Genomic DNA, 20,934 nt, shown 5'->3' with positions numbered 1-20,934 from the left:
GTAAGGTGAAATCTCAGGGTTGTTTTGATTTGCATTTCCCTGATGACTAATGAAGTTGAGCATTTCTTAAGATGCTTCTAAGCCATCCAAAGTTCTTCAGGTGAGAATTCTTTGTTTAGCTCTGTACCCCATTTTTAATAGGGTTATTTGGTTTCCTGGGTTCTAACTTCTTGAGTTCTTTGTATATATTAGATATCAGCCCTCTGTCGGATGTAGGGTTGGTGAAAATCTTTTCCCAATTTGTTGGTTGCCATTTTGTCCTTTTGAGGTGTCCTTTGCCTTACAGAAACTTTGTAATTTTATAAGGTCCCATTTGTCAATTCTTGATCTTAGAGCATAAGTAAGGCCCATACCTAAACATAGTAAAATCAATATACAGCAAATCGGTAGCCAACATCAAACTAAATGGAGAGAAACTTGAAGCAATCCCACTAAAATCAGGGACTAGACAAGGCTGCACTCTCTCTCCCTATCTTTTCCATATAGTACTTGAGGTACTAGCTAGAGCAATTAGACAACATAAGGAGGTCAAAGGGATTCAAATTGGAAAGGAAGAAGTCAAACTATCACTATTTGCAGATGATATGATAGTATACTTAAGTGACCAAAAAACTCCACCAAAGAACTCCTACAGCTGATAAACAACTTCAGCAAAGTGGCTGGTTATAAAATCAACTCAAGCAAATCAGTAGCCTTCCTATACTCAAAGGATAAGCAGACTGAGAAAGAAATTTGGGAAATAACACCCTTCACAATAGCCACAAACTGCATAAAGTTTCTTGGGGTCACTCTAACCAAACAAGTGAAAGATCTGTATGACAAGAACTTCAGGTCTCTGAAGAAGGAAATCGAAGAAGACCTCAGAAAATGGAAAAATCTTCCATGCTCGTAGATTGGCAGGATTAATATAGTAAAAAATGACCATCCTGCCAAAAGTAATATACAGATTCAATGCACTCCCCATCAAAATCCCAACTCAGTTCTTCACAGAGTTAGAAAAGGCAATTCTCAAATTCATCTGGAATAACAAAAAACCCAGGATAGCTAAAACTATTCTCAACAACAAAAGAAATTCTGGGGGAATCAGTATCCCTGACTTCAAGCAATACTACAGTGCAATAGTGTTAAAAACTGCATGGTTTTGGCACAGTGATAGGCAAGTGGACCAATGGAATAGAATTGAAGATCCAGAAATGAACCCACACACCTATGGTCACTTGATCTTCGACAAAGGAGCTGAAAACATCCAGTGGAAAAAAAGATAGTCTTTTCAACAAATGGTGCTGGTTCAACTGGAGGTCAGCATGCAGAAGAATGTGAATTGATCCATTCTTATCTCCTTGTACTAAGCTCAACTCCAAGTGGATCAAGGACCTCCACATTAAGCTAGACACACTGAAACTAATAGAAAAGAAACTGGGGAAGACCCTTGAGGACATGGGCATAGGGGGAAAGTTCCTGAACTTTGCTTGTGTATTATGGCATCCAACTTAGTGTTTTTATGAGATTCGTAAGTGTGGAAATGAGATAGCATCTGTATCTTTATCTGTTTCTTGTACCTTTTCTTGGACTCCTTTCCTTCTCTTGTGTTCTCCTATTACAATGAATTGGTTTTGTCTTATATGTAATCATACTTTATTTTGTTTTATTATTATGCCTTAGAAGCCTATTTCTTTTCTAATAAGAAACAGAAAGGAGGTGGATTTGGAAGAGAGGGGACATAAGAACTGGGAGGAACAGAGGGAGGGAATACTATATTCAGGATATATTATGTGAGGGGAGAAAAGATATTGTCAATAAAAGGAAAAAAGGAAAAGAAAAGAATATTGTGAGATGGGGAGGGGGATCTAGGAAAGGGGAAATCATTTGGAATGTAAACAAAGAATATAGAAAATAAAAATATAAAAAAAAATGTTGTGAGGGCTGTGAAGATGGCCTACGGGGTAAATGTTCATGCCAGGCAAGGCTCACAGCTTGTTTAAATCCAAGAACCCACATGCAAATGAGATCACAGACTCTTAAAATCTGTCTCCTGACTTACACAAAACATACAAACATACATTTATAAAATATCTTAATGAAATGAATATGTTCTGAAAAAAAGTTTAATACAGCTTATATAAAAGAAAAATACAGATTAATTGTACAAATAAGTTAACTGAAATAAGAACAAATACTTAAAAAATGTTAACCCCTTCAGATATTAGGGTACCATTTGTGGTAATTCTTAAAATAAATTTTTACAGGAATGAACCTCAACAGAAAGATAATTATAATCACCGAGTCTTGAGTTCAAGGTGAATGTTTCCCTGATATACTCAAAGCCAAATGCAGATTATTAAAATAAAATATGGAGCTTAGGAGTACAGCTCAGTGGCTGAGAATATACTTAGCAAGCAGGAAATCTGGGTTTGATCCCTGTCCCTCCCCCCAAAATGAAATGGTCACCTCCCCACCACCTAAATTCACCTCTCCTGTGTCACATTGAGGCCAATAATCTGTGTCAGTGTGTGAATGGAGAAATGCCAATGTGTCTGCTCCTTCAGCACGCTGGAAACTACTGAGACCTTTACTGTGGAGCACATGGGACAGTGTGAGAAATTCCTCTATCACAAGAGTCTGGGGCATTTGAATCTGTATAATGAGCCCACAGTGCCTTTGTACTCAGGAATTAATACATATTTATTCCAAGGTTTCCCTGGCTTAGGTTATCTGTCAGAGAAACAAATACACTAGCTAGCCCAGGAGGACATGCAGAAACTGCAAATGAGTCACCTTTGAAATGAGGCCCAAGCTGTGCTCTGACCACAGGCGATGGCTGTCGACTAAGTGTCAGGCAGGGCCACTATGCGATGCTGAGTGATGGGTCTGCATGCGTGGCTGGTTTGGTAATGAAGTCGCCGCATTGCTATCCACAACAACGGCCCTGGTTACAGTCCCAGGCCCAGAAGTCTTGGGGGAAAAATAAACTCCCATCACAAATGAGGAAAAGACATAAGTATGAATGCTCACCCAGGTAGAATCAGAGACTTTGACAGCTTACAGGTGAGAGAACCTTCCAGAAGCACGGGAGGAATGGGAGGTGCGGTGGCCTGAGGCTCTACAGCCCTCGCCTGAATGCACACTTTGATCCCTCCACAGAGACTGGACAGCTGATGCCATGCACACCCTTCGTCCTCTCCACACGGAGAACAGGTCTCTATTCATGCATCTCTCACCAGAAAGACCAAGACACTAGGTTGGGGAGGAAGTCTACAACCTTTAAAAGGGTTTTGCCAGGGGCCAGCCCCAGCATGGGTTATGGCACCTGACAATTTTTAAGTGTATGTGTATGAGTGTGGCTTTATGCACGTGATTGCAGTGTTTGTGGAGTATAACTACGAGCAGGTTACCTGGAAGAGAAGTTGGGGATGTATGGGAAGGCAGCAAAAAAGAGACGGAGACCTAGATAGCACCTGCTATTCAAGGTCTCAAAGTTTAATGAAGAACTCCTAATATATATATATATATGCAGGGTGGGAACGTTTGGAAGCTTCTCAGCAGAATCAGTTCAGTTGCTCCACAGGTGGCTAGTGTTTTTCAGGAAACTGCAGGTCCTTGAAGAATAGGCTTCACCTTGGTCTGAGCACTCCACCCTAGGTGGAGGGGATTATGACTGACACAGGAGTTCCCACTCAAAGGCTTTAGAGGAACTTCACATAGGTCGATATCAAGTTCCTGCCAGGTGGCATGACACCTCAATAAGGCTCTCTACAGTGAAGGCTGGAATTGGATCCCCTGGAGCTAGAGTTACACACAGTTGTGAGCCACTTGAAGTGGGTGCTGGGAACCGAACTCTAATCCTCTGCAAGAACATCAATGGCTCTTAACCACTGAGTCATCTCTCCAGCCTCTAAAGGAATGTTCTTGGTCAAATTTCTACTGCAAAAGAAAAAAAAATTCCCTTGCATGTAAATGCAGCTAAAAGCTAAGTAGGAACCCAATTTTATCTTCACTTTGATTAAAACTCCCTTCATGTTATACAGCCAGGGACTCAGCAGGAGATGGTAGATTGCTGACAAATGACCAAACATAAACACATTATAAGGGAAAAAAAAAAAAACCTAGAAAACACTGGCAGTTATAACAGAGATGCTAAAGTAAACTCAACAGTTATTCATTAGGTAGCATGCCATATAGCTATTCTATGACATCTCCTTCTGTGTAGTAAGAAGTAAAGTATATATATATAAAGTATACCTTGAACTGTGTTATAGAAGCTGGTGATGTAGCCCCCATTCCCAGCATGCATGAGACCCCAGATTCCATCCTAGAACTACATAAATTAGGAATGATGGCTTACACCTGTAATCCCAGGAACTTGGAAAGAGGGGGCAGGAGGATAATAAGTTCAAGGTTATCTATCCTCGGCCACATAGTGAGCGTAAGACCAGCCTGAATAGGAAATGTGAGACCTTATTGAGAAAGTCAAGCTCTGGTATTTTTAAAGTTCAGATTCCATGAAATAAACTATTTCCACATGTGACAATTTTACTTTTAGGTAATCTGTTGTCATCCTATAAAAGTCACCCATTAAGTACATTCACTTGAACGGGACTTGTTACAGCAGGTGCCAGTTTCCAGGCACCTCTGTTGCTGTGTCACAGAAGAGGATCACCATATTTTTCTGGACTTTACAAAAATGATGATGTCTGACTCGAAAACTCAGAAACCAAATTTATATAGGCTGACCAACTGGGAGGGTAGGAATGGGTAATCTGTGTTTCAACAAGTTAGCATGGCAATCCAAACTGTGAGCTTAGTGATCTCTATTCCCCATTTCCAATGTTCTCTGTGACTGCCCCACCCTTTCTGTCACCCAGGAGCTGGTGTGGATTAGCGGGGCACTGGGTGGAGTCACTTTACTCTAACAGTTCAACTGAGACATGCAAGTCTTTCTTCTTACATGTTGAGTCTGAAACAGCAGGACCTAGCTTAGCATCCAGCATCCATATTCCCTTCTGCTCGCCCTCAGATCTCTTCCCGGAGAAGGTCCCAAAGGGCCTGAACACTAACAGTAAGATTGTATAAAAATTACCTTTTATAAAAATTACCAAAGTAACATTCTTCCTCAAAATGAAGCAACACTTGACACAGGCTTGTGTTAGAAGTAGCTTCTGGATTTTTCTAGAGCCTCACTCTGCCCAGCTTTGAAGCTGTCCTAAGCAACTATTCAGTCGTTCACAATTCTGGATGAGTTTGGATCCCTTCATGTAGTTCTAATTTGTTACTTCTCAGAAAGAAAGTAGTGAACTTGATGCCGTGGGCATCTGGCAAAAATACAAAGTGATATGGGACCACACAGGCAGAGCTTCACCCTTCTCGGAAGAAAGAGGCAACTACCTAAACCCAGGGGTTTGTTTGGATAAACCACATTAAAAAAGCAGTTTCCACAGTGCCAAAGATGAAAAAGTAAAACATTCTTATACACTTCACCCTTTGCAATAACTTAAAAGTTAGCATTCCTCATCTGTACAAAAAAAAAAAAAAAAAAAAAAACAGCTACCCTAATTCTATATAGAATTCTATATAGAATTCATTGCAGGTCCTAGACAAGACACGGGTCCTTGTCAACTACTTGGATAAGTCATAGCAGCCTATACTATACTTGCATAGTCATCTGTGATGCTCTTAGTCACTGAGACACATGCAACCCTTGAAAGCCACTGGACATTGATCTGTAGCCCACTAGCAGGTTGTTCCCTCTCCTCAATGACCCACTGTTACCATGTACCCACTGATGTCGCAGCAAGGACAAGCCAGTCACAGGAGTCTGTCCAATCTGCCTGCAGGCACTCCTCTCATCTGGGGCCCTTTGTCTCTCACAGATGGATGAGGCTCTGCAGCAAACGAGATGACTGGCAGGGTTCACAGCGATTGGCTGTTTGCCCTGAGGCTCTTGATTCTCCACTGCTTTAGCTGAATAATTTTACAGAACGCTTCTTTCAGGACACTTATTACCATCTGGGGTTATGTAATAGCAAGCTCCCAAATAAATGGTCACTTGAATTTTTTACAAAATCATCAAATCCCAATTGCAGGGCTGAAAGAGGAGAGGTGGTAATGGTGGTGGTTAAAATGCCTGTCTTTGGTAGCTGACAGCTCATTATTTTAAGGCAACGTGTCAAAGGTTTGAGGTCCTCCATTCCCTTTCACTGACTTCACACACAAGCAAATACATTTGGCAGCCTGGATCAGAGCATGGGGATACCTCCTTGCAACAGGAAGTTCAACAGCAGTTCAGAGAACACTCACAAGGCTTAATGAACCCATTCACTGCAGAGGAAAGTCACCAGGCTGACAAAATCACCCATCTGAAGTGAGCTCAGACAGACAGTGTTTTTAGGGATGAAAATACTCATGCTCTTGTGGCATCACATGTGTAAACAGAGGTATATCCCTTGAGTGGTAGGAGAGCTGATGTCTGTCAAAGGCAGGGCTTTCATGACTGATCAGAGTAAAAAGAGGGGTAGAGACAAAGGTCTGTGGTCCTCAAGCAAGCCACTGGCTGCAGCCACAGGTACCTGTCCCACATGTGTTCAGCTAGAGGACTTGTCATAAGGAATGGGCAGCGCCATTTTCCTCTGTACCTTATGACATGAGTTAGATGGACCTCTTCTAGAGTTCCTGATCACTTAGCAATATCCCTACTTTTAGCCACTTCCCAGGCTCTGGAACAAACAGCAAAAGGGTCTGTGATGAACTCTCTGTAGAGTAGAATTTGTTAGAGGAAACATTTGAAGGCCCTTGTTACCCACAAGACCAGTAAGTGGCAAATGTGGGGTGAAGTTACCACAATCCAACTAAAACAGCCATGGAGGGTAGTCTCTGTTGATCAAAAGCACAGCTCTTACCTCAAGTGAGATTAAGAGGTACTTTATTCTAGAGCCAAATATAAGTGACCTTGGCTACAGATCACAGATTTGGATTGTCCCAAACACTATTTTTCAACATGGGAGTAATTTTCTGATGTTTTTATAGTGACAGAACAAAGAAAGTCACAAATCAAGGCACTTTTCAGATACATTGGTAGAAACACCAAGTAGGTGGTTCTAAGAACAAAGAGAATTTCATCAATAGTCTCAGATGCTATCTGATGATACTTAACCTTCTGGTTGGTAAAACCTAAGGTTTTGCTAAGATAATGCATTCCATGAGCTTTTTATATGTTAGTCACTGGATGTTAGGTCTGACACAGAGTAAGAAGGAGATGACTATTTTGAAGCTAAAGATAGTCCAAAATACTTGGGGCCATGAGAGGATGGCTGTCTGAACACACACAGGCTCTGGAGAAGGAATGGATAAGAAGGGATAGAGCCATGATTGCTGTATTATAGCAGTGCCTGTGGTGGATTCTCACCAATCCTATAAGTGGACAATAGAAACATGGGTTTCTACTAAGTGGTTAAACCCTCACTTGAACTACAACCCCCTTCCAGGGAGCACTTGTAACTAAGGGTATCTGTGATCCGCTCATTAGATATTCCTAAGTAGTGAGACATCTGGACCACATGAAAACAGATGTGGCTCCTGTCCCCACCAGGACCCACCATGTTAACTACTCCAATGGAGTCAGGATGAACCCTTTAGGCCCCCTCAAAGTCTCTAAAGTCTGTGAAGTTTCCCGCAGAGTAAGATGTGTTAAGCAATGGCTGTGCAAGTGTCTCTGAGGAAGAATATAGTCCTTTCTCTGTATTCCCCCTAGTGTCCTATCCTGCAGTATATGGTAGCCCCATATTGAGTTGGGTTTTTTTATTTTTTAAGAAACCCTCAGTATCCATGCATACTGCATCTCTATTCACAAAAGCAAGGAACTAGAATAAGCCTAGATGTTTATCATAAGACATACGGTGGAATTTCACCTAGCTGTTAAGAAAAATAAAATTGTGAAGTTTGCAGAGCAATGAATGGATCTGGAAGTTCTATTAAGTGAAATAGCCTAGATGCACAAAGACAAATACTAAGTGTTTTCCCTCATGCATAAAACCTGGCTTTTCATTTTTGTATGTGGGTGTAAATCATAAAAATAAAAGGGAGACTGATGGGAGAAGAAAAGACGTTTTAAGAAAGCTGGCAAAGCACAGTAGACTACGTGTGACACAAAAGTGGTAAAGGAAGGGGACAAGTGAGGTTCAGTGGGGGGATGGGGAGAGGAATGAGAGGAATGATCAGTAGATGCAAAGAATGCATGAAAATTCCATAAGGAAACCTACTACTCTGTATGCTAATACTAAGACAAATTTTTTAAAAATATGTTAAAAGATTCTCTTTCTCAGGCAGAAGAAAATTACAAATTAAAATTAATAAAATATATGAAAATAAAATGTTTGGTAGAATGAAAATTGTTCATTTCACAGAAAAGACACAAGAGGAAACAGTTATTGCTTTCTAGACTCTAAAATAATGAATTGCCCCCAAATAGTCTTGGGCTTAAATTTCAAGAAGTTTCATGAAAATAACTTTTGGTTAAATATAAACCTGGGATTAACTACTGTTCAAAAGCTGGGAACGTCATATGTCCTGACAGGGATGCCACTACTGTGGTTTGGCTCAATAGACACGATGTGTCAGTCAGATCATCTTCCAAACACTTATGTTTATGCACCTTGAGTATTGCTGCTTTGGCTTAGGTCAGGGAAACCTCCTTTAGCAGTGGACATTGTTACTGAAGGCTTATAAGTGATCTAAGCACTTCAAAGTGATCAAAACACACCCTCCAAGGCTCAGCAAACATCATGGAAGAAGAGACAGAAAGAATGTAAGATCTTGGACAGGGGGGCACAAATTGTGGAACACTGTCTTCTGGGCACAACATGACTATTGGATGCACTCTTGAGCTCCCAATACCTGTAATTATCTACACAAGACTGGGCTCTAGCAATAGTCTGCCATGGTGGTATGACATTGCCATATTCCTTCCAAAGGATTTAGAGGCAGTGATTACTAAAGAAGAGAGGGATCTACTTCAAAGGTATAACCATTAATAAGATGTCCATGGTCATGTAAATGACCACGTTCTTGTAAGCAACCCTCATTAAACTACCTAATCAAACCACCTTAATTAAATTAAGACCTGAAAGTAGAAGGGGTGTAAATGGAAAGAAAAGGCAATTTACCAGGAGTAGGTAGGAGACAAGAAAAGGTAACGGGGGTGAGTGTGATCAAAATTCATTATATATAAGTATAAAAATGCTGTAATAAAACCCATTATCACCTATAATTAGTGTATGCTACCAAAAATTTAAGAGTCCACCGGTAGTCAAGAGTTCAGTGGGGAAGGGGAGGCGCCCATAAGCCCCTCCCAATCTATGATTGGTTGTCGACAGGCCCAATCTCGTACAGGCTCAGTATGGGCAACCTCAGTAGCTGAGATCTTATTTCTATGACTGTGTCATGCCCTGAAGACATCATTTCACAGCCCTTTCCCTACCATCTGGCTCACAGATTCTTTCAGCTCCCTTTTCCTTGATGTTCTCTAAGCCCAGGAGGGGATGGTATAAATGTCCTGTTCAGTGCTGAACATCCACCACTTAATCTCAGCATCTTGAGCAGCCATGAGTCTCTGCATTCACTACTATTGACTGCAAACGAAAAGGTCTCTCATTAAAGATCAGAGCAGTCTTTGCGTATGGGCATAAACACAAATATTTAGAAGACCTTTGGCAGCATGTCAGTTTAGCTAAATATCACTAGTACTTTCACCCCTGGGCCCTAAGGCCTTATCAACCATGATTTTTTTCTCTATGTTTACAATGTTATGCATTTAATCTGCTCCTATGTAGCAGGCTTCAAACCTCATCTGAGATTAGGTAGCCCCACACTGTTGCTACTATTGCCATATTTGCATATTATTACCATAATGGACAGTATCATACCTTACCTGGTAGGTCGACATTGTCTTTTGTAGTGTTCACAGTTCAATAAGACCACTGATGCCATGCCGGGCGGTGGTGGCATATGCCTTTACTCCCAGCACTTGGGAGGCAGAGGCAGGCAGATTTCTGAGTTCGAGCCCAGCCTGGTCTACAGAGTGAGTTCCAGGACAGCTAGGGCTATACAGAGAGACCCTGTCTCGAAAACAAAGAAAAAACAAAAACAAAACAAAGAAAAAAAAACACTGATGCCTTGTCTCTTCCAAAAGACTGTGTAGCACCTGTAGTGCTCTGAAAGCTGGCCAGTAGGGACGAAGCTCCCAGCTCAGTTGCAGTTATATTTCTTTATATCTTAGAACTGAAGTATGTGATATCTCCAGGAATCAGATATTATTATGTAGTTATCCACAAACCCAATGGTGAGCCTACCCAACTCCATATAATAACTCTAAACCCATGGCCACACAAACAATCCTGGTTTAAAAAAATTACAAAATAAAACATAAAGCCATGAACATAGGAAAGGGGCCTTTGAGGGGAGGGAAGATGTGAACGGGGCAGAGACAAGAAAGGGTGACATATAAGTAGCGTATACTGTGTAAACATGTAAAATTGTCAAAAAAAATCTTAAAAAAAAAAACACCACTTAAGTTGAAGTTTTGACAACCAGAATTTCCCAGTAATAGCTCAGCCTCCAACATAAGACACAGAGTTCCCTACCACTAATTGGCTTCAAGCCTGCTGCCAATGAAGTCTTCCCTAAGAAGATACACTTAAGGCCTCTTGTATTTTTATTTTTATAATGAGCCAAGCCCTTTCAAGAATGATGCATCATTAACGACACCAATCGTATTGTTAGTAACTCATGTTCAATAAATACTTTAATGCCAGTATGCATTTATTTAAAGTTCCCCAAAGAGGAAAAAAATAATTCCTATAAACACTTAGAATTTGGAAGCTCCAGTCTAAAAATAAAGTTGGGGTATAGGCTCAACTCCTGTCTATGAGTACAAGACAAAATAATGACAGAAACCAAGTAAGTTCCCCCTCAGAGCCAGTGCCTACTGTTGACCTCACCATGCCCATCATTCTCCTTAGTCCTAGGATTAAGGCCAGGACAGTCAGAGTGTCTTTCCCCTCAGTATCCACCTGCCTATAACCACATGACAAGCTTTTGGAAATTGGTCTCTGCTTCTCTGGCCATGACACACTGAATGAGCTTGTTCTTGTCTGAATTTAGCATCTCTTGAGCCTTCCCCATACTCATCACTTCCCTCTGCTCCCACTGCCTCCCACACTAAGGTATGGATTATCTACCTCTTAACCCACTGCAATAATCTCCTTAACTTGTTTCTTTTGCCCAAATGCAGGCTACACAGTGCAGAGGGCATGAATTTCTCCAAAGTACAGCTCCAGTGGCATTGCTTCTCCAAAAGTTTCACCAGAGAAGCCAAGAACAGCAGAGTCAGAGTACACAATCACTCTGCCTTTATTATCACCCTTGCCTTTACAATGCTCAGTGTGGTTTCAGAATTGCTGTGTACCAGTGTCACTATAGGTCTTCCACACTTCCCTTTTCCAAACAGGAGTATAAAATGTCCCCACCAGTATTCATGGCTATGGTGGCTTGAATATGCTTGGCCCAGGGAAGTCAATAGCACAACTAAGATGTGTGTGTGTGTGTGTGTGTGTGTGTGTGGCCTTGTTGCAGGAGGCATGGCCTTGTTGCAGGAGGCATGGCCTTGTTGCAGGAGGCATGGCCTTGTTAAAGGAAGTATGTCACTGTAGGGGTGGGCTTTGAGATGCTCCTCCTAGTTGCCTGAAGACAGTTTGTCCCAACGTCCTTTGCATGAAGATGTAGAACTCTCAGCTCCTCCAACACTGTGCCTGCCTGGACAATGCTGTGCTTCCTGACATGATGATAATGGACTGAAACTCTGAACTGTACAACTTAAATGTTGTCCTTTATAAGAGTTGCCTTGGTCATGGTGTCTTTTCATAGTTGTAAAACCCAAACTAAGACAATGGCAAAAGGCAATTAGTATCTTGTTCCTTTAATTGATAGGCCCACGACTCTATTCGAACTAATGTAAATCTTCTGGAGAGCTTGGGACTTTGGGATGGATAGAATGACTGGATTGGTCATTAGATTGTCTCTTTTAAAGTAACACTGAGATTATTATAAGAGCACATTGGGCAGAGATCATTTCACCATGTCAGCCAAATCTCATCTCAAATCTTTTTCCCCAACCAGTAGGAAGACATTTGCCATCATCTCTTGAACTAAGTTGGGACATTATGACTAGGTCCTAGCAAATAGGAAGTTTGCAGTAATTTAGGCATCTCCAACTCTCTTTTTGAAACATCTTGCATCATTCTTCATGCCCCTTCTCCCAGTTTCAGCCAAAAAGGTCACAAAATCATAGGCAGCCCCCCCCCAGGCCTTATATTTTAAATGGCTACAAGAATTACTTTATTTATTTATTTTATTAAATAACCCTCCCTTCCTCCTTTTTACTGTTGTTTAATGTATGCTGCATTCATTTTATGTCAGCGTGACATAAAATGACTCAACAAGCTAGAGTTATTTGGAAAGAGAGACTCTCAATTGAGAAAATGCCAAATTGAGATTGCCTATAGGTTTATCTATAGGATATTTTCTAGATTGATGACTGATGTAGGTAGACCCAAACCAGTGTGCTACATTGTACAAGAAAGCAGGCTGTCTAAGTGTCTTTACCAATCCTTTCCCCTCAAGCTCAGGAATCTGTGAAGGAGAAGGGACAAAAAGAATGTAAGAGGGGCTGGAAAGATGGCTCAGCAGTTAAGAGCACCGTCTGTTCTTCCAGAGGTCCTGAGTTCAAATCCCAGCAACCACATGGTGGCTCACAACCATCCTTAATGAGGTCTGACACCCTCTTCTGGAGTGTCTAAAGACAGCTACAGTGTACTTACATATAATAATAAATAAATATTTTAAAAAAAAGTATGTAAGAGCCAGACATGGTAGATGACTCCAAGAAAATAGTTATCTTCCAGACAGAGCAGGGCTGATGTACATATGAACTCAGAGAACATGAAAGCAAAAAGGCTTGCACAGGTTTAAGTCAGTTACAATATCAGAATGCAGAAGAAAACCTAGATACCAAGTCCTACCCCTAACCAGGAAGCTATTTACCATGGATACCTTCTGGAAGAGAGAAAATAAGTTTTTTCCAATAGAGTGACACTGAGTATATTAACCATGCTCCAGGGCAGGATCCATGATCAGGCGTAATTGTATCCTGTAGTCTGTGTAGCCTGTGTTGCCTTGTTCACAAAGAGCATAGCTGGAGACCTCATAAAGTATAGACTTCATGGGTTCTATGTGGTTTGGCTTGGTTTGTCAATTTTTGTCTTTGGGGTATTTGCTTTAATTTGTTTGAGTTGTTGTTGTTGTTGTTGTTGTTACTGCTGCTGCTGCTGCTGCTGTTGTTGTTGTTGTTGTTGAGAGAGAAATATGAAGTTGGGTGGGTAGAGATGGGGAGGATCTGGGAAGAGTTGGGGAGGGGAAAGAATATGACCAAAAAATATTACATGAAAAAATTCAGCCAATAAGACATTTAAAAGAAGAAACAAAAAAAAAAAAGAAGGAAGCAGGCTGAGCTAGTCATGAGGGGCAAACCAGTAGAGCATCACTCCTCAGTGGTCTCTGCTTCAGTTCCTGCCTCCAGGCTCCTGCCCTGAGTGCCTGTACCAACTTCCTTTGATGATAGACTGTGATGTGGAAATGTAGGCAAAATAAACCCTTCCCTCCTCTCTTTAAGTTTAGTCCCGGTGTTTCATCACAGCACTTGAAACTCTGAGACACATACCATGCTCGAGAAATTCACCTTTTGATAACGAATATCAATTGGCATCCCATAGTCTGTGTAGCCTCACCCTGAGCATGGATGGAGACCTCATAATGTACACTTTGGGCAGAAGGGAAGATGAGAAAAGGAAGGATGAGAGGGAAGAAAGGAGGGAGGAGAGGGAGAATAAAAGAAAAAGAATGAGAGGAAGGAAGATGAGGAAAGTGGAGAGAGAGAGAGTGTGTGTGTTTAGATAATGCAAATCTGCCCTGCAGTCTTAAAATTTCTCTTAAAATTAAAAGTTCATGTTCACCTAACTGACAAAATTCACCTTAATCACAAAAAACTACCATTCTCAGCCAAAAAAGAATTCTACCACATACGAAAAGAAAGAAAAACATTTCTTCTCCTAAGTACTTGAGAAGTATTTTGTTGACAATTTAAAGGGCAGTTGAAGTTACTAGTTTTAAGCAATTCAGATTTTGAAACTCCAAGGTTACAACTCAAAATTAAAAGACTCACTCATATACAAGGCTGTCTTGGATTTTTGGTTCAGAGCTTGAAGTAATAAACTTCAGCTGTTTTGCAGTGATGAAGATTAAACTCAGGGCCACTGAGTTGTAAACTATCCAATCTGATCATGAAAGCTAGGGAATCTTATTAACCTAAAAGATGGATGCAACTTGAATCATCACATCAATTTGTTCTCACAGAAAGGACATCATTAAACACCTTCAGGTAAACCCTGAAAGTGACGGAAGAGCTATCTACTCTAGCTGAGATTTAAAATAAACTGGGCTAAATCTGAGTGGGTAGCTATAATTGATGACAACATAAAATCTCTTTGCTTACACGTGGTCCTGAAAAGATGTGGATAAGGTTGTTGTTGTTGTTGTTGTTGTTGTTGTTGTTGCCACTAGGAATTGCAGACCCATGGTGTGATGGTTTATATAAGCTTGATCCACAGAGTGGCATGGTTAGGAAGGATGGCCTTGTTGGAGCAGGTGTGTCACTGTGGGTGTGGACTTTAAGACCCCCATCCTAGCTGGGGGAAGCCAGCATTCTCCTAGAGGCCTTCAGATGAAGATGTAGAACTCTCTGCTCCTCCTGTACCATGCCTGCCTGGATGCTGCCATGCTCCTATCTTAATAATTGGACTAAAGCTCTGAACCTGTAAGCCAGCCCTAATTAAATTTTGTCACCATAAGAGATGCCTTGGTCATGGTGTCTGTTCACAGCAGTAAAACTCTAAGGCACATGAACTCCCAGAATTATGCAATTACTATTATCCACTAGTCAAACTTTTCATTCCTTCAAGTAGCCAGACTTCATATAGGCAAAGACTGATCAAAACAATTACCATAGGTGTAGTGAGCCACCCTTTGTTCTTCTCTGTTACAAGATGGCGCTGGCCACATGCTGCTCCCTGGTAGTAAATCACTGGAACACATGCGCAGTGTGCTGCATTCCTTATCTCACTTACATGCTAATGAAGAACTCACTGAGTTCACCTATGAGAATACGGCTGGTTATCTCCCTGGGCAAATGAGGCTAGCAAGGGTACTTAAGGTGAGGCTGGGAGAGAACCCGGGGCCGCCAATACAAGAATAAACTTAAGTCAAGGTTTCCCGAATAAACCATTATAGGAAGAAACTCCTTGTGTCGCGTAATCTTTGCTGGCGAAGGTGGACGTGACACATAGGGACTTGACAGAAGTTAATCAGGAAGAAAAACACATGCTAAAATGGTAGAAAGACAAAGGGGGATGTACTGGCTAGTTTTGTGTGTCAACTTGACACAGGTTGGATTTATCACAGAGAAAGGAGCTTCAGTTGGGGAAGTGCCTCCATGAGATCCAGCTGTGGGGCATTTTCTCAATTAGTGATCAAGGGGGGAGAGCCTCTTGTGGGTGGTACCACCTTTGGGCTGGTGCTCTTGGGTTCTATAAAAGAGCAGGCTGAGCAAGGCAGGGGAAGCAAGCCAGTAAGAAACATCCCTTCATGGCCTCTGTATCAGCCCCTGCTTCCTGACCTGCTTGAGTTCCAGTCCTGACTTCCTTTAGTGATGAAGTGCAACATGGAAGTGTAAGCTCAATAAACCCTTTCCTCCCCATCTTGCTTCTTGGTCATGATGTTTGTGCAGGAATAGAAACACTGACTAAGACAGGATGTCCCATGATCATCAAGCAAACCATTACCAACAGGTAAACCCGGGAAAGAAACAAAGTACTAAGGGCGGCCATGTGGAACCAGCTGGATCTTACTCTCACCTGAGTCTACCATGCTGGGAAAAATTTTCACACCAGGCTTCTGTACTACAGAATCTATGAGTAGGAAGATCTCACCCCTGCCACATCCCTGTCTAATGCAAGATGCTTCTTCAATTTGCCTGAAATGTTTCCCTCCGGAGCCAGGAAGCGGCCATGGCAACACTATTAAGCCTGTGACATTTCACAGGAGCCAGGATGAGAGAAGCTGAGCAGTATTTCCCCCCTCTGCTTTGTTCCAGTGGTGAGGAGCGTGATGACGAGATGATGAGGCAGGAAAGACCGTGTGCGTCCATTTCCAGCAAGCTTCTCCACAGTATAATGGACCTTCACATTTCCAAGTCTGGAACATAGACACTGGGCATGCTCATAAAGGGAAGAGTCCCAAGTATGGGGCTAAACTCCTTTAATCCCATCACTCAGGAGCCAGAAGCAAGGAGAGAGCTGTGAGTTCAAGACCAGCCTGAACTATATAGTCATGGCTAGGTAGTGAGACCTTGTCTTAGAAAACTAAATAAATAAAATATACATTTTTAAAAGGGAAATAAATTAAAAAAAAAAAGAAGTGGGCAATTTCAGAATAAAATTCACTAGAAAGTGAATGTGCCAGATTGTTTTAATAGAAGATTAGGTGAAAGGTGCTATCTTTGTAGAAAAACACCAACAAGTTCTAACTGCTACTGATTCCCCGGGGAACTCCTTGCCCGTTGGCTCTTCTCACCCCACACATTCTCTACTGATGCCCAAGTAACGATCCTCATTGCTTTGGGAAGGCTCAGCCCTTGTTAGTAACAATGAGCCATTGGGAGATTCTGACTGCCTCTGTCTTACATCAGCTGGGGGCAGGGATGGAGGGGGAACCATTGCATCAGGAAGATTTTGATGTTCTCTCATCCCATATATCAATGTTCACCAGAAAGACAGAGCAACTCAGCTAAAAAAAAAATGCTAACTTTACTTCCCTGCTGCTGTCACATCAGCAGGGAAGTACAGACAAAGTTCCAAGAAGGAAAGATGCATCCCCCACCCTTTGTTTCCTACCACAAGGTTCTCACCTCTGTCTGCTCAACCTAACTCTTTGTTTGTTTATATGAGTACACTGTAGCTGTACAGACGGTTGTGAGCCATCATACGATTGCTGGGAATTGAACTCAGGACCTCTGCTAGCTCCAGCCCTGCTCAGTCCAGTCACTGTGACCCATTTATTATATATATATATATATATATATATATATATATATATATATATATATATATATATATACACTGTAGCTGTCTTCAGACACACCAGAAGAGGGTGTCAGATCTTATGGATGGCTGTGAGCCACCATGTGGTTGCTGGGATTTGAACAGGACGTTCGGAAGAGCAGCCAGTGCTCTTAACCGCTAAGCCATCACTCCAGCCCCACCTAACTCATCTAAGGTCCACTTTAGACCCTTCTCTAAGATGATGCCTTGAAGTTTACCTTTCTTAACTAGCATTTACTTTCTTCCACTGCTTCATCTCATTATAATACCTTGTTGACAGTAAGGGATCTCTAACCCTGATGTATCTTCCACTCTATAATGAGGCCTCTGATCTACCTGACCCTACTTCACTTATCTTGCCCTTAGAATCATAAGAATACAAATATTGTTCATTCAGGTTCCTATTCATTATCTTGATAAACTGAGCATCTCACCATAACTTTTTAAAAATTCTGGGTAATAGGTAACTAGTGTCCTACTTTTTATTAAGCCTCTTACCAAGTACTAAATAGGAACATTTATAGAAACACACTTTACTATTGCTTCTCTTCTAATACAACCTTCTCTATCATTACCCATGGACAGTCTCCCCCAAGCACATTTCCCTATTATCTTTAGATGGATGACTTCCAATACTATAGCACAGACATTTCTTCTAAATGCCAGTCCATATTTTTGGTTATTTATTTGACATGCCACTGAGACACTCCCCATCCCTCAGATTTCATAGGAACTAACTCAGATGCCTATTAAGCCAAGTAGATTATCAGGGGTGTCCTTGGTAGTTAGTGACTATGAAGAAGTGAAGGCTTCAGAGTGGAGACAAGAAGGAAAGGTGACTTATTCAAACTGCCCCGTTGAAGCACTAGGCTCAAGCTTGATACCCCTAGGTTCCCATGCCTTGACTGTCAACTGGTGTCCACAAACACATCCTTAAAGGAGGCAGCAGCCTTTCTCTTAGGGTGATTCCTGACTCTGACAGTCATCTTCCCCTGAAGGAGGAGAGTTGAGTAGTTAGTAGCCTTACCTTCTCCCCCATCAAAGGCCATCACCCTGCCAAGATGGTGACCGACTACATGTAATCTTGGCTCAAGGAGGCTGAGCTAAGCATAGCCACTGCTAGTATAATATGTACTTCTCTTTGGCTTCCTGATAGAGAAATGCTTTTATGAGAACAGGAACTTCCAGATCTAAAGAGTGCAGTATTACAGAAATCAAAAGTACACAGTTCCCAAGAGTATCACTGGAAGTGATAATGGAGACTTTCTGCTTCTACCCTTTGGCGTACACGGCTCTTGTATTTTTCCTTCTAGAAACATGCTGATCATTGATTTAGCATGGGCATTGCATCCTGAAAAGAGGATACCCACCTGGCAAGGTATTACCTCCAAGCCGGAGGGATATCTGGACTATTGAAGAGTCTCTGTTGCCATATTTGTCTATAGCTTCCAGATGGCACGTTATATTAGATTTGGAGGCTTGGTGCATGAGTTCCTGGTCATTGGCCTACTGTGACTTTGGGGGCTGTAAAAAAGGTCTGGATGACAGACACCTCAGAGCAATACATTCAATACTGGAATCGCCATCGTTTCTCCTTCTCTTCCCACTACTTGCCAATTAGGTTTTTTTTTTCTATTTTGATTTAGGTATCCTAATGTGCTGTACAAATGAGATGTTCCTAGAAAGACAGTTTCACCACTTAGTGCTACCCTGAAATTGCATCCTTCCTGGTACATGGTTCTGTCACCCCACAATATACTACAGCATTGGGAAGTAGCAATGTTATCTCAAAATATAGGCTTCAATACACATCTAGAAATTAAAAAATACATTTTTCAGACCAAGAAATGCAACACATCTTAAAAATAAATGCTTCAGAATGAATGCAGCATCCATAACAGTTATGTGGACAAAATACCCAGAATCCAAGGGAAGAGTCCTCTCTTGAATTCAGTTAGCAGAGCCAATTGAAATGAATGAGAAAGGAGCAGTCTGGAGTTCAGAATGCTAGAGGAAGCAGTTTATTCGCTACTGGTATTTAACAACTCATATGTCTGTTTCCTCATTCTAATGCCTGGTCTTGGATGTGTCAAAGATATCTCGAGACAAACGAGTCTTTAACCCCTCTTTGATCTTATCCCACAATCTAATCCTTTTGAAATATTTCCTAACCATGAAAATAGCATTCCTGTCCATTCAGTTGCTTTAGCCAAGAAATTATCTTTGATTCTTACTTTGTAAACCATTTCTAAATCCACAATCAAATCCTTCGGAGTTTCCTGTCTAAGCTCTCTAGAGTCTAGAGTCTACCCATCGCTGTCCATCTCCTCCACCCACCTGAGTCTTCTGCAACTCTGGGCATTTAACCAGCCAGATAGAAACACACACACACACACACACACACACACACACACACACACACCTATTTTCTCCCTAAATAGCCAGATTAACCTTTTTAGAAAGACATCCCATCCTGTCACTTCCTGTTAAACACAAGGCCAGTCTGGTCTACAGAGTAAGTTCCAGGAGAACCAGGATACATAGAAAAACCCTGTCTCAAGAAAACCAAAAAGAAAAAGGAGGCATAATCCATACTCTGGCTCTACTGTAGAATCTAAAAGAGTGTGAACATGTTCCTAAAGTGATATTACACCTGCTCTTGGCCCCCATCCTTCCCATCTACCCTCTCATGTTTCTCCCAGGACTGCTTCCTATTTTAATAAATCTCTTGCACACAGATTCCTGTTTCAGCAACTGCTTCTGGCAACTGCATTCCAAGATATAATCTCACCTTCCTGAGTACAAGGGGGAAGAATTGCTATCTTGCTCAATGCCTCCAAAGAAGAAAGAGTTGATCAGTTGTTGGTCCTTGAGTTTAGGACCTGAATTTAGGACATGGGTTCTTCACATCTCATCCGGGACTAAAGGGACCTAGTATCAAAGGAGCCATCCTACCCAAAATTTAAAAAAATTATTTGCTCTCACTTTTTCTACTTAGTCTCCTGAGCCACAGCTCGTCCAGCTGTGAAGCTTTTAAGCTACCAAGTCTCATGAGGAGTTCATGGGGAAGTCTAAGATTGTGAAATTTAGAGTATTTTCTCTCTACAACAGAATCATCCTGGGATTTTTTCAACCATTATCAAAACTATAGCAAAAAAATAATTAAGTAAACCCTGACCAGCACTAAGCATAGAGGCAGCTGCACCGTGAGAAGGAGTCAAGTGCATGGCATGTCGCCACCATCATGTCACAGGCGCTGTCACTGTTCTTTTCTCCTCTTGGCTCATTAAAATGCAGAAGATGCCTATTGAGCATCTCTCCCCCCTTCCCTCCCTCTCTCCCTCCCTTCCTTCCTAGCCCATGGTGAGAACTGACACAGTCTTTGGCTTCATGTAATTATAGATGCAAATAATCAAATAAAAGAATAATTATCAACCACTCTATATGTCAAGAAGAAAACCGTGCATGGTACTAGGCTGTGAGAGAGTTGGTCTTCCCTGTGGTGGATAAGGTGAAGGAAGGCACCCCAGCAAGAGCTACTTCAGGAAAGGTGGAAGGAAATGGAGATGGAAAGAATATGGCTGAAAGAACCATGGGAAGATGCGGAAGCATTTAATAGAGTAGAAACACCAGAAATAAAAGAGAGGTGATAACACTCGATGAGAAAGCCAGTGAC

Source organism: Apodemus sylvaticus, chromosome 13 (assembly GCF_947179515.1).
Source record: "Apodemus sylvaticus chromosome 13, mApoSyl1.1, whole genome shotgun sequence".
Classification (NCBI taxonomy): domain Eukaryota; kingdom Metazoa; phylum Chordata; class Mammalia; order Rodentia; family Muridae; genus Apodemus; species Apodemus sylvaticus.
The sequence above is the reverse complement of the archived record's forward strand: the minus strand, read 5'-3'. Positions refer to the sequence as shown.